Source organism: Leopardus geoffroyi, chromosome C2 (assembly GCF_018350155.1).
Source record: "Leopardus geoffroyi isolate Oge1 chromosome C2, O.geoffroyi_Oge1_pat1.0, whole genome shotgun sequence".
NCBI lineage: Eukaryota > Metazoa > Chordata > Mammalia > Carnivora > Felidae > Leopardus > Leopardus geoffroyi.
In genome coordinates, this window is record NC_059333.1 from 56,220,044 (window position 1) to 56,234,341 (window position 14,298).

General features: G+C 37.7%; 1 long non-coding RNA gene across 1 annotated transcript; it reads right to left on the minus strand.

Moving 5' to 3' along the window:
* Window positions 1–7,233: 7,233 nt before the first annotated feature.
* On the minus strand, window positions 7,234–14,098 carry LOC123576105. Its single transcript, XR_006701164.1, has 3 exons — window positions 14,061–14,098; window positions 9,287–9,292; window positions 7,234–7,367 (listed from the first exon to the last, which is right to left on the minus strand). It is a non-coding gene; the product is annotated as an uncharacterized LOC123576105 (long non-coding RNA).
* Between the last annotated feature and the right edge of the window lie 200 nt (window positions 14,099–14,298).

Here is a 14,298-nt window from a genome sequence, read left to right on the forward strand (position 1 = left end):
TGAACTTTTTGGCTGAAGACGCTGCAGTGTTCCAAAGGAAACTTGATAAAACCACTAAATTGGTCAAGGAGCTCCAGGAGACCCAAACCTAGATGAAAAGGCCTCCTTTCACACCATTTGTTTCCTAGAACCTTAATATAGAGATGTATCTTACTGAACAAATGAGCAATAATCTTACAGAGTCGCAAAGCCATTCTAGGGGGTGTTGTAAGCACACATGGAGTTTAAAAAGCAATGGGGATTTCCATTCCTTTCTCCATTAATGACAACAATTTTGAATATTTTACAAAAGATTTTGAATTTTTTTTTCTTTTTTTTCAACGTTTTTATTTACTTTTGGGACAGAGAGAGACAGAGCATGAACGGGGGAGGGGCAGAGAGAGAGGGAGACACAGAATCGGAAACAGGCTCCAGGCTCCAGGCTCTGAGACATCAGCCCAGAGCCTGACGCGGGGCTCGAACTCACGGACCGCGAGATCGTGACCTGGCTGAAGTCAGACGCTTAACCGACTGCGCCACCCAGGCGCCCCAAGATTTTGAAGCAACTAAAAAGATTGACTTTGCTAACTAGAGATGTAATAACATATAAAACTAATCATATTTCACTGTATAATGTATAATTCTTCCATCCTTAACTTAGAAAACACAGGCAACATTAAATATTTTTAAACTGAATTTTTAATTAAAGTATGTAATTGTTGATATTAGTGTTCCAAAGACTGGGCATATATTAAGTAACAAGACTGAATCTTGGACTGGAAAAAATCACATAAATATAAATATAATATATGGATACACATGCACACTCACACACATATGAAAAAGCCAAGAACTGAGGATATCCTTGGGACAATTATGCAACTAATGCCCAAATATTGGTTTCTACATATTATTCCTCATAAGTGGAACCTGGTCTCCTTGAAAATTTACAGGCTTCAGGTTGGGGGTAGGAAGCATATGAAGTTAGCCTGGGATATCTTACATCAGAGGTAAAGGAGAATTCAAATATCAATGAGGTCATGTCAAAAGTATAGAGCTTGAGAAGCGCTTATACATTAAATTTGAGAAATTTTGAACCTATAATTATTATAAATAATAATAGGTAGAACTAGTTGTAGAAAGAAATACAAAAACAAGAGAGAGAGAGGCCGGAAAAGCTCATTTGCCACCACGGGGAAGGGAACGGTGATTATCAAACCAATTTGTTATTCTGAAAATTAGAAGTTAAAGGGAAAAAGTTAAATATCTACCTCTGACTTTTCAGAAGCAAGAAAGACTCTTATAGATGAATACCAGAAAATAAACACAGAAAATGATAGAAATAGAAAATCCTAAATCTATAACATACCACAAAGTGACTGGTACAGGAAATGCTCATTAATAAATGCTAAAATCTTTAGGTGAAATTATTTTGGGTGACAGGATACATAAATAGCACCCTGCAGATTATTTGCTCATTATTTGCTCAATGCCAATGAGAAAATTCACCTTCATATGGAAAGAGCTTACTATCACTACCTTAATCAAGTGATTAAATTTAGTGTCACCTAAAAAAAAAATAAAATTAAAAAAAAAAAAAAAAAAAACAACTGCTTAAGGGGCACCTGGGTGGCGCAGTCGGTTAAGCGTCCGACTTCAGCCAGGTCACGATCTTGCGGTCCGTGAGTTCGAGCCCCGCGTCAGGCTCTGGGCTGATGGCTCGGAGCCTGGAGCCTGTTTCCGATTCTGTGTCTCCCTCTCTCTCTGCCCCTCCCCCGTTCATGCTCTCTCTCTGTCCCAAAAATAAATAAACGTTGGAAAAAAAAAAAAAATTTAGTGTCACCTAGTCTTCCTCCCCTTCAACCTGAGGAATTGAAATATAAAGTGCTCAGCATCACCTATGAACTACTCTTGCCCAGAATGTTTATCCAAAATCAAATGGAGCCTTCAAGAAAAAAATTATGAAAGAAAAAGGAAAAGAAAAAGAAAAAGAGAATATATTTTTAAAGTCAGGAAAAAACAAAGAAGAAGAAGGAGGAGGAGGAGGAGGGGAAGGAGAGAAGAGAAGAGAAGAGAAGAGAAGAGAAGAGAAGAGAAGAGAAGAGAAGAGACGAGAAGAGAAGAGAAAAAAGAAAAGAAAAAAGAAAAGAAAGAAAAGAAAAGAAAAAAGAAAAGAAAAGAAAAAGAAAACCCATATTCTTTAGCAGCCATTCCTTATTTAACCCCTTCTCCCAGCCCCAGGCAACCATTAATCTACCTTCTTTCTTTTCGAGTTCGCCCACTTAGGACGTGTTTGTATGTGTTTGCAGCAAATGCAAGAAACAGAGGATCACATCCATAGATGATACCACAAGTAAATAGGCAAATACAGGATGTGGGGAATTTTACAGAACAACTGGTTTAGTGTCCCCAAAAGAATCCACGTCAAGAAAAATGAAGGAACCATTATTGAACTAAAAGAAAGAAAACAGATAGATAAGTCAAATATAACATAGAACTTAATAGAGTTCTATTTCAGAATATAGTCACTTTGGGGATAATTGCACAATGTGAAGGCAGATTAAAATCTATAATGGAATTTATAATGGAATTAATCACTATATTAGGGTCATATAAGGCGTCTTATTTTTAGGAGAGGTATTCTAAAGTCTTCAGGAGTGAAGTTTCATAATGTCCATATCTTACTTTCAGATGGACAGAAAAACAAAGCAAAGGCCAAAATGTCAAGCATTGTTGAATCTAGGTGGTGGATATATGGGTTCTCACTGTACTACTTTTTCAACTTTTGGGAATGTTTGGCATTTTTTCATAATAAAACTAAGAAAGAAATGGAAGAAAATATTTACAACTCATATATCTGTCTGATAAGGGACTTGTCTCCAGAATAAAGAACTCTTAACAACTCAACAATAAAAAGACAAATTACTTGATTTAAAAGTGGGAAAAGGATCTGAATACACAGTTCTCCAAAGAAGATATATGAATGGACAACAAGCACATGGAACAAAGGTTAACCTTATTAGTCATTAGGGAAATACAAATCAACACTACTTCATACTTAGTAGGATAGCTAAAATAAAAAAGACAATGATAAATGTTAACAAGAACATGGAGAAATTAGAACCCCCCTACATTGCTAGTGGAATTATAAAAAGGTATAACCACTTTGGCAAGTAGACTGGAAGTTGCTCTAAGTGAACCAGCAATTCTACTTCCAGGAACATACCCAAGAGAAATGAAAACCTAAGTCCACACAAAAATTATACACAAATGTTCATAGCAGCCTTATTCATAATAGCTAAAAAGTGGAAACAATCCAAATGCCCATAAATGGGAGACTATATAAACAAAAAGCAGTATATAATAAAATATTATTCAGAAATAAAAAGGAATGAAATATTGATACATGGTACTATATGGTTAAATCTTGAAAACATTATGCTAAGAGAAATAAGCCACGCACAAAAGGACACATATTGTATAATTCCATTTACATGAAATGTCCCAAATGGGAAAATTCATAAAGAAAGAGGACAGATTAGTGGTTGCCTGAAGCTAGAAGAAGGGGTTAAATAAGGAATGGCTGCTAAACAATGTTTTTTCTTTTCCTTTTATCTTGTCTTTTCCTGACTTTAAATTTTTTTCTTTTTCTTTTCCCTTCATATACATTTTATTTCTATTTTTCCACCCTTCATGAACTATAATTGACAAAATTGTAATGTACTTAAGTGGGCCACGTGATAATTTGATATATATTTGTATACATTGTGAAATGATTACCACAATCAAGCTAACACCTCCATCACCTACCATTGTTACATTTTTTTGGGGGGTGGGGGGGGGAATGAGTACATATAGTGTGAACTTCCTGAGCAAATTTCAAGTATATAATATAGTACTATAACTATAGTCACTATGCTGTACATTAGATCCTCAAAACTTCTTCATTTTATGATTGAAAGTTTGTACCCTTTGACCAATATCTCCCGATTTCCCTCACTCCTCACCCAGTCCTATTCTACTCTGTTTCTTTGAGTTCACCTTTTTTTTTAATGTATTTTTTAGATTCCACATATAAGTGATACCATACAGTATTTGTCCTTCTCTGTCTGGTTTATTACACCTAGCATAATGCCCTCCAGATCTATTCGCATTGTTGCAAATGGCAGAGTTTTCTTCATTTTTTTTTGACTAAATAATATTCCATTTTATTATAGTATATACATTATTTCTTTATCCATTCAGCCATCAACATTTAAGTTGTTTCCATATCTTGGCTATTGTGAATAAGGCTACAATGGATGTGGGAGTACAGCTATCTCTTTGAGATACTGATTTTATTTTCTTTGGCTATATATCCCAAAAAGGAATTGCTGGACCATACAGTACTTCTATTTTTAATTTTCTGAGAAATCTCCATACTCTTTTCCATAATGGCTGCACCAATTTGTATTCCCACCAATGGTGCACGAGTCCCCTTTTCTCCACATACTTTCCAACATTTGTTATCTTTTGTCTTTTAGATAATAGCTACTCCAACAGATGTAAGATGATATCTCATTGTGCTTTTGATTTGCATTTCGTTGGTGATTAGTGATGTTGAGCATCTTTTCAACCTATTGGACATCTGTATGTCTTCTTTGGAAAATATTCAGGTCCTTTGCCCATTTTTTAAGTGTGTGTGTGTGTGTGTGTGTGTGTGTGTGTTGCTATTGAGTTGCAAGAGTTGCTTACATATTTTGGATATACAGTTATTGAATATATAGTTTACAAGTATTTTTTTTTTTCCGTTCCACAAATTGCCTTTTCATTTTGCTGGTTATTTAATTTCCTGTGCAGAAACACTTTAGTTTGATGCAGATCTCATTTGTTTATTTTTGCTTTTGTTCCTTGTGCTTTTGGTGTCAGATCCAAAAAATCATTGCCAAAACCAATGTCAAGGAGTTTTCCCTCTATGCTTTCTTCTAGGAGTTTTACATTTTCAGGTCTTGTGTTTAAGTCCTTAATCCATTTTGAGTTGTTTTTTGGTATATAACATATGATAAAGGTCCAGTTTCATTCTTTTGCATGTGGATATCCAGTTTTCCCATTATTGAAGAGGCTCTCCATTCCCCATTGTATATTCTTGGCACCTTTGTAGAAAATTAGTTGACCCTTTCTGTAAAGGTTTACTTCTCAGCTCTCTCTTCTGTTCTCTTTTGACTTTCTTTTTGGGCTGATGAAAATTTTCTGGAATGGATAGTCACTATATTTGCACAAGTCTAGGAATATACTAAAAATCACTACTAAAATCACTTCTAAATCCTGAATTTTAGGTTATACTAATTATATTTTTTCTTAATTTAAAAATAATTGTTATTACACTATAATTTACACACAATAAAATTCAAACATTTTAGTGTACAATCCTTTGAGTTTTGACACGTGTATAGCCATGTAACTATGACCCCATCAAGATACAGAATAATTCTGTTCCCTTCTCCAAAATCCTTGGTCCACCCCTACTGCTTTACAGCCAATCCATCCCCATCTCTGCTCTCAGCAATCACTGAGATCTGATTTCTATCACTAAAGATTACTTTTGCCCATTCTCAAATATCACATAAATTAAATTACACATACATACCCTTTTATATCTGACTTCTTTCACTCAGCACAGTATTTTTTTCTCAGCATAGTATTTTTGAGGTCCATTTATGTTCTTTATGTACCAGTAGTTTGTTTCTTTTTGTTGACTATCAGCTGGCATGTGAATTATATATCAACAAAGCTATTTTTTTTAAAGCTGTGAGGAAGATAAATAACTGCTGCCCCAGAGACTTAGAAGACCATCTTTAAGAGTGTTAGTCACATAAAAAACTTTTCTCCTTTATCTCTCTTCCCTCACTCTGCATCAGCCCCCAGGGGTCCCAAACCCCAGTGAGATAGCTAAGTAATGGAAAGGCAGAGGCATGATAGAAGACAAAATAAGCCAACCCTGTACCTTTTCTTGACTTCAAGCTTCCTGCCTGAAACTCTAGCAAGAGAGAAGAGAACCCTCAATTTTCATTTAGAATTATTATTTTTTTAAGTTTGTTTATTTTAAAAGAGAGAGAGAGCGTGTGTGCACACAAGCAGGGGTGGGGCAGAAGGAGAGGAAGAGAAATAATCCCAAGCAGGCTCAAACTGCCTGCTCGAACTCACAAACTGTGAAATCATGACCTGGACCAAAATCAAGAGTTGGACACTTAACTGACTGAGCTACCCAGGCACCTTTGGAATTATCATTAAATGAAAGCAGACATTTTAATTTCTGGACTGTATTACCTATGAATGGCCAGAAATATTCTAGCGCAACGAAAATTTCATTCAGGGAAAGGAATAGAAGTTGCTCCAAAGAATAAATTTAATGGAAAAATTAAAGATAAGTTAATAAACTAGTTGAAGATTAATTATGATTCATCCCATAGGCTGTGCTGGTTCAATGTACCAGTGCAACTGAAAGGTATAACTAACAATTCAGCAGTCAGTTAGCCCAAAATTAATAGTCTTCTCCTGGACTTGTTTAGAAACTCTCTTCTGCTCATCTCAGTCAAGATCCTGGACTAGATGGAGACAATCTAATTCTATAATAATAAAACGTATACACAGTGTTATCATGACTCATAGTAACATATATTTTAACAAATAGAGTGGTCAGATATTAAAAATGCAGTTTGGTTACCATAAAAGTGTTGACATTTAAGACTTCCTCAACCTCACACAAAGAAATGGAAAAATATTCCATGCTCATGGATTGGAAGAACAAGCATTGTTAAAATGTCTATACCACCCAAAGCATTCTACACACCTAACGCAATCTCTATTAAAATACCACCAGCATTCTTCACCGAGCTAGAACAAATAACCCTAAAATTTGTATGGAACCACAAAAGACTCCAAATAGCCAAAGCAATCTTGAAAAAGAAAAGCAAGATGGAGGCATCACAATCCTGGACTTCAAGCTGTATTACAAAGCTGTCATCATCAAAACAGTATGCTACTGGCATAAAACCAGACACATAGATCAATGGAACAGAATAGAAAACACAGAAATGGACCCACAACTATATGGTCAACTAATCTTTGACAAAGCAGGAAAGAATATCCAACAGAAAAAAGACATTCTCTTCCACAAATGGTGTTGGAAAAACTGGACAGCAATGTGCAGAAGAATGAAACTGGACCACTTTCTTACGCCATACACAGAAATAAATTCTAAATGTGAGACAGGAAACTATCAAAATCCTAGAGAAGAACATAAGCAGCAACCTCTTGACCTCAATCATAGCAACTTCTACTAGACATGTCTCTGGAGACAAGGGAAACAAAAGCAAACATGAACTGGGACTTCACCAAGATAAAAGCTTCTACACATGGAAGGGTGCCTGAGTGGCTCACTCAGTTAAATGTCTGACTCTTGATTTTGGCTCAGGTCATGATGTCCTAGTTTGTGAGATCGAGCCCCATGTCAGTTCTGAGCTGACAGCATGGAGCCTGCTTGGGATTCTCTCTCCCTCTTTCTCTGCTCCTCCCCTACTGGTGCATTCATGCATGTACTCTCTCACTCATAAAATAAGTAAATAAACTTAAAAAACAAAAAACTTCTGCACAGTGAAGGAAATAGCTAAACTAAAAGACAGCCTGTGGAATGGGAGAAGATATTTGTAAATAACATATCAGATAAAGGGTTAGTATCCAAAATGTATAAAGAATTTACCAAATTCAGAGGAGGGGCCAACGTGGTGGAGAAGTAGGGGGATCTGAACTTGCCTCTTCTCTCAAAGAAGCATTGAAACCAAAGGACTTTGAATCCCAAGAATCCAGGAGGAAAAGAGACAGTTGTGCTTCCAGGGACCCACCAGGACAACCTGACGGGCCATAGGTGCAAGATTGTGAACTGGGAGAGATAAAACGAACAGACAAGAGGGGTCTGCTTCTGTGGAGAGACAAAGGGAAGAGACAGAGTAGCTGGGGAAGCATGGGACTGTATCTGGACAAGAGAAAAACCTCGGACAGTGACAGAGAAAGATCCAATCTCTGTGGGTCTTTCTTGGGACTGGGGCTGGCTGTCCAGATCACACACCTGGGGAGGATGGGAGCCAGCCCCAGGCTCAATGGCTAGGTCAGGGGCACAGTCCACAGTAGGAGAAAGCGATCCCCTCCCTGGAGTGCTGCAGATCTTGTCCCCGGACCACATATTGGGCCCCACAGAACTGTGCCTCCTGAGTACCAGGGTGCAGCGAGCAAGAGTTTGAATCCCAGCCAAGTGCCAGGCACAGGAGTTGGCAGAGCAAGACAAACTGCCTCATTTGCACCTGCAGCACAGTGAGGACAGCTCAAACAGAGTGGTTTGGGACACGGGGTCTGTGGAAGAGAGACTGGGAAGGTCGCAACTTTTCTCCCCACCACCACCACCAAAATAGGGACTCGGGGATTGGACAGCCCACCCACAGGGGAGGCGGGACCTGCCTACACCAAACCACGCCCCTCCGAGCCTGGTAACTGAGTATCTACTGCAGTGGGACAGCCGCTGAGGAACCAGACGGCCCCTCCTCCAGACCTGTGCGCATTGCCTTGTTTAATTCTCAGAAATTCATGGGGCGCCTGGGTGGCGCAGTCGGTTAAGCGTCCGACTTCAGCCAGGTCACGATCTCGCGGTCCGTGAGTTCGAGCCCCGCGTCGGGCTCTGGGCGGATGGCTCAGAGCCTGGAGCCTGTTTCCGATTCTGTGTCTCCCTCTCTCTCTGCCCCTCCCCCGTTCATGCTCTCTCTCTGTCCCAAAAATAAATAAACGTTGAAAAAAAAAAAAAAAAAAAAAAAAAAAGAAATTCTTATTATATAGATACATTCTTCCTTCCTTTTCTCCTTCTTATCTCTTCTGTCCTCTAGTCTGGTTACTCTGGTTGTTGGTTTGTTTAAGCACACATAATTAATCCATTCTCTTGATACACGTTCCACACCTCCTTCTTTATTCTCCTTTCTCCCTCTCTGGATTAAGCCATATAGCTTCTCTGTCCAGACAACTTTATCTTCTTTTCTTTTTCCCCACCTCCTTCTTAATTTTCCTTTCTCTCTGTCTGGATTAAGCCATATAGTTTCTCTGTTTGGATAACTTGACTTTCTTCTTCTCTTTCCCCGCCTCCTTCTTTATTTTCCTTTCTCCCTGGATTAAGCCATATAGTTTCTATGGTCAGTTTTTATTCTTTCTTTTTCCCTGTCCCTGTCATTTCTCTCTTTGTATGGGATAAGGCCTCTTCCATCAACACTGCCACTACCCCATTGTTTACTTGTACCTAGTGTTTCTGGTTTTTTATTTTTGTTTTTGTTTTTGTTTTGTTTTGTTTTGGTTTGTGTGTTTGCATGTTTTTGTTTTCTGTTTGGTTTTTGTTTGTCTGTTGTTTTCCTTTCCAGGGCTACTTCAATGAAAAATCAAAGCACACCTGGTGGAGGGTCCAAAACATCACTATGAGTAGGGGAATAAAGTAACCATAGTCACAACAACAGAGAGCAACTAACACTCTCCAAAAAACAACTCCTGAAGGGCCAGCCCCTGGACAGTGTGTGACCCTCTTTTTTTTTTTAACGTTTTATTTATTTTTGAGACAGAGAGAGACAGAGCATGAACAGAGGAGGATCAGAGAGAGGGAGACACAGAATCTGAAACAGGCTCCAGGCTCTGAGCTGTCAGCACAGAGCCCGACGCGGGGCTCGAACTCATGGACCGTGAGATCATGACCTGAGCTTAACCAACTGAGCCACCCAGGCACCCCTTGACCCCTCTTTAATATAGTAGTGTTCACAGGTGCAGGGCACATAACAAGCTTTTAAAACACATAAGGGACAGGGTGCCTGGGTGGCTCAGTCAGTTAAGCATCTGACTTCAGCACAGGTAATGATCTTGCCACGCATGAGTTCAAACCCCACATCAGGCTCTGTGCTGACAGCTCAGAGCCTTTAACCTGCTTCAGATTCTGTGCCTCCCTCTCTCTCTGCCCCTCTCCTGCTCACACTCTCTTTCTCTCAAGAATAAACATTTAAAAAATATTTAAAAGATAAATAAATAAATAAATAAATAAATCACATAAGGGACAAAAACTAGCCAAAATGATAAAATGGAAGAATGCTCCTCAAAAGAAATTCCAGGAAGAAATGACAGCTAAGGAATTGATCAAAACAGATATAAACAATATAACTGAACAAGAATTTAGAATAGTAGTCACAAGATTAATCACTGGGCTTGAAAAAAGCATAGAAGACAGCAGAGAATCTATTGCTACAGAGATCAAGGGACTAATAAATAGCCATGATGAATTTAAAAATGCAAGAAATGAAGTGCAAAATAAAATAGAGGCGGTCATAGTGAGGATTGAAGAGGCAGAGGGGAGAATAGGTGAATTAGAAGGTAAAATTATGGAAAAAGAGGAAGCTGAGAAAAAGAGAGATTAAAAAATTCTGGATCACAAGGGGAGAATTAGAGAACTAAGTGAGTCAATGAAACAGAACAATATCTGTATCACAGGAGTTCCAGAAGAAGAAGAGAGAGAAAGGTGCCAAAGGTGTACTTGAACAAGTCATAGCTAGGAACTTCCCCAATCTGGGGAAAGAAACAAACATTGAAATCCAGGAGGCACAGAGAACTCCCTTCACACATAACTTGAATCGATCTTCTACACAACATCTCATAGTGAAACTGGCAAAATACAAAGATAAAGAGAGAGTTCTGAAAGCAGCTAGGGATAAATGGGTCTTAACCTACAAGGGTAGATGCATAAAAGTAGCAGCAGACCTATCTACTGAAACTTGGCCGGTTAGAAAGGAATGGCAGGAAATTTTCAATGTGATGAACAGGAAAAATATGCAGCCAAGAATCCTTTATCCAGCAAGTCTGTCATTCAGAATTGAAGGACAGATAAAGGTTTTCCCAAACAAACAAAAACTGAAGGAATTCATCACCAATAAACCAACCCTACAAGAGATCCTAAGGGGGATTCTGTGAGTGAAATGTTGCAAGGACCACACTGGACAAAAGACATCACTACAAGCATGAAACCAACAGAAAACAAAATGACTCTAAACCCGTATCTTTCAATAATAACATTGAATGTAAATGGACTAAATGCTCCAATCAAAAGACATAGAGTATCAGAATGGATAAAAAAACAAGACCCATCTATTTGCTCTCTACAAGAGACCCGTTTTAGACCTGAGGACACCTTCAGATTGAAAGTGAGGAGATGGAGAACTATCTATCGTGCTACAGGAAGTCAAAAGAAAGCTGGAGTAGCCATACATATATCAGACAAACTAGATTTTAAACTAAAGGCTGTAACATGAGATGAAGAAGGGCATTATATAATAATTACAGGGTAATTCCATCAAGAAGAGCTAACAATTATAAATGTCTATGCACCAAATTCAGAAGCACCCAAATATATAAAACAATTAATTACAAAGATAAACAATCTTATTGGTAAGAATGTGGTAGTTGCAGGGGACTTTAATACTCCACTTACAACAATGGATAGATCATCTAGACAGAAAATCAATAAAGAAACAATGGTCCTGAATGATACACTGGACCAGATGGACTTGACAGATATATTTAGAACTTTTCATCCTAAAACAGCAGAATATACTTTCTTCAGTGCACACGGAACATTCTCCAAGATAGATCACATACTGGGTCACAAAACAGCCCTCAGTAAATATAAAAGAATTGAGATCATAACATCCACACTTTCAGATCACAATGCTATGAAACTTGAAATCAACCACAGGAAAAAGTCTGGAAAACCTCCAAATGCATGGAGGTTAAAGAACATCCTACTAAAGAAGGAATGGGTCAACCAGGCAATTGAAGAGAAATTTAAAAATATATGGGAACAAATGAATATGAAAACACAACAATCCAAACCCTTTGGGATGCAGGAAAGGCAGCCCTAAGAGGAAAATACATTGCAATTTAGGCCTATCTCAAGAAACAAGAAAAATCCCAAATACAAAATCTAACAGCACAGCTGAAGGAACTAGGAACAGATCAGCAAAGAAGTCCCAAATCCAACAGAAGAAGAGAAATAATAAAGACCAGAGCAGAAATCAACAATATAGAATAATAATTAAAAAAACAACAATAGTAGAACAGATCAATAAAACCAAGAGTTGGTTTTTTGAAAAAATAAACAAAATTGATAAACCTCTAGCCAGGCTTCTCAAAAAGAAAAGAGAAAGGACCCAAATAGATAAAATCATGAATGAAAATGGATTTATTATAACCAATCCCTCAGAAATACAAGCAATTTTCAGAGAATACTATGAAAAATTATATGCCAACAAACTGGACAACCTGGAAGAAATGGACAAATTCCTAAACGCTCACACACTGCCAAAACTCAAACAGGAAGAAACAGAAAATTTGAACAGACCTATAAGTAGTAAAAAAATTGAACCAGTTATCAAAAATCTCCCAACAAGTAAGAGTCCTGGACCAGATGGCTTCCCTGGGGAATTCTACCAGACATTTAAAGCAGAGTTAATACCTATCCTTCTCAAGCTCTTCCAAAAAATAGAAATGGAAGGAAAACTTCTGGACTCATTCTATGAAGCCAGCATTACTTTGATTTCCAAACCAAACAGAGATCCCACACACACAAAAAGGAGAACTACAGACCAGAAACCTGATGAACACGGATGCAAAAATTCTCAACAGGATACTAGCAAATCGAATTCAACAGCTTATAAAAAGAATTATTCCCCATGATCAAGTGGGATTCATTCCTGGGCTTCAGGGCTGGTTCAATATTTGCAAATCAATCAATGTGATATATCACATTAATAAAAGAAAGGTTAAGAACCATATGATCCTGTCAATAGATGCAGAAAAAAACATTTAACAAAATACAGCATACTTTCTTTAAAAAATCCTCAAGAAAGTTGGGACAGAAGTAACATACCTGAACATCATAAAAGCCACATATGAAAAGCCCACAGCTAATATCATCCTCAGTGGGGAAAAATTGAGAGCTTTCCCCCTGAGATCAGGAACATGACAGGGATGTCCACTCTCACTGCTGTTGTTTAACATAGTGTTGGAAGTCCTGGCTTCAGCAATCATACAACCAAATGAAATAAAAGACATCCAAATTGGCAAAGAAGAAGTCAAACTTTCACTTTTTGCATGATACTCTACATGGAAAACCCAAAAGACTCCACCAAAAGACTGTTAGAACTGATGTGTGAATTCAGCAAAGTTGCACAATACAAAATCAATGTACAGAAATCGATTGCATTTTTATACACCAATAATGAAGCAACAGAGAGAAATAAAGAAACTGATCCCATTTACAACTGCATGAAGAACCACAAAATACCTAGGAATAAACCTAACCAAAGATGTAAAAGATCTATATGCTGAAAACTATGGAAAACTTATGAAGGAAGTAGGAGAAGATACAAAGAAATGGAAAAACATTCCATGCTCATGTATTGAAAGAATAAATATTGTTAAAATGTCAATATTACCCAAAGCAATCCACATATTCAATGCAATCCCAATCAAAATTGCACCAGCATTCTTCTCAAAGCTAGAACAAGCAATCCTAAAATTTGTATGGAACCACAAAAGACCCCAAATAGCCTCAACTACAAAGCTGGAATCATCAAAACAGTATGGTATTGGCACAAAAACAGAAACATAGACCAACAGAATAGAATAGAGACTCCAGAATTGGACCCACAAAAGTATGGCCAACTAATCTTTGACAAAGTAGGAAAGAACATCCAATGGAAAAAAGTCTCTTTAGCAAACGGTGCTGGGAAAACTGGACAGCAACATGTAGAAGAATGAAACCAGACCACTTTCTTACACCATACACAAAAATAAACTCAAAATGTATGAAAGACCTAAATGTGAGACAGGAAACCCTCAAAACCCTAGAGGAGAAATCAGGCAACAACCTCTTTGACCTCAGCTGCAGCAATTTCTTACTCGACACATCTCCAAAGGCAAGGGAATTAAAAGCAAAAATGAACTACTGAGACCTCATCAAGATAAAAACCTTCTACACTGGAAAGGAAACAATCAACAAAACTAAAAGGCAACCAACAGAATGGGAAAAGATATTTGCAAATGACATATTGGTTAATGGGACAGTATCCAAAATCTTTGAAGAACTCACCAAATTCCATAACTGAAAAACATAAAATCCAGTGACGAAATGGGCAGAAGACATGAATAGACACTTTTCCAAAGAAGACATCTAGATTGGCAACAGACACATGAAACGATGCTCAACGCCACTCC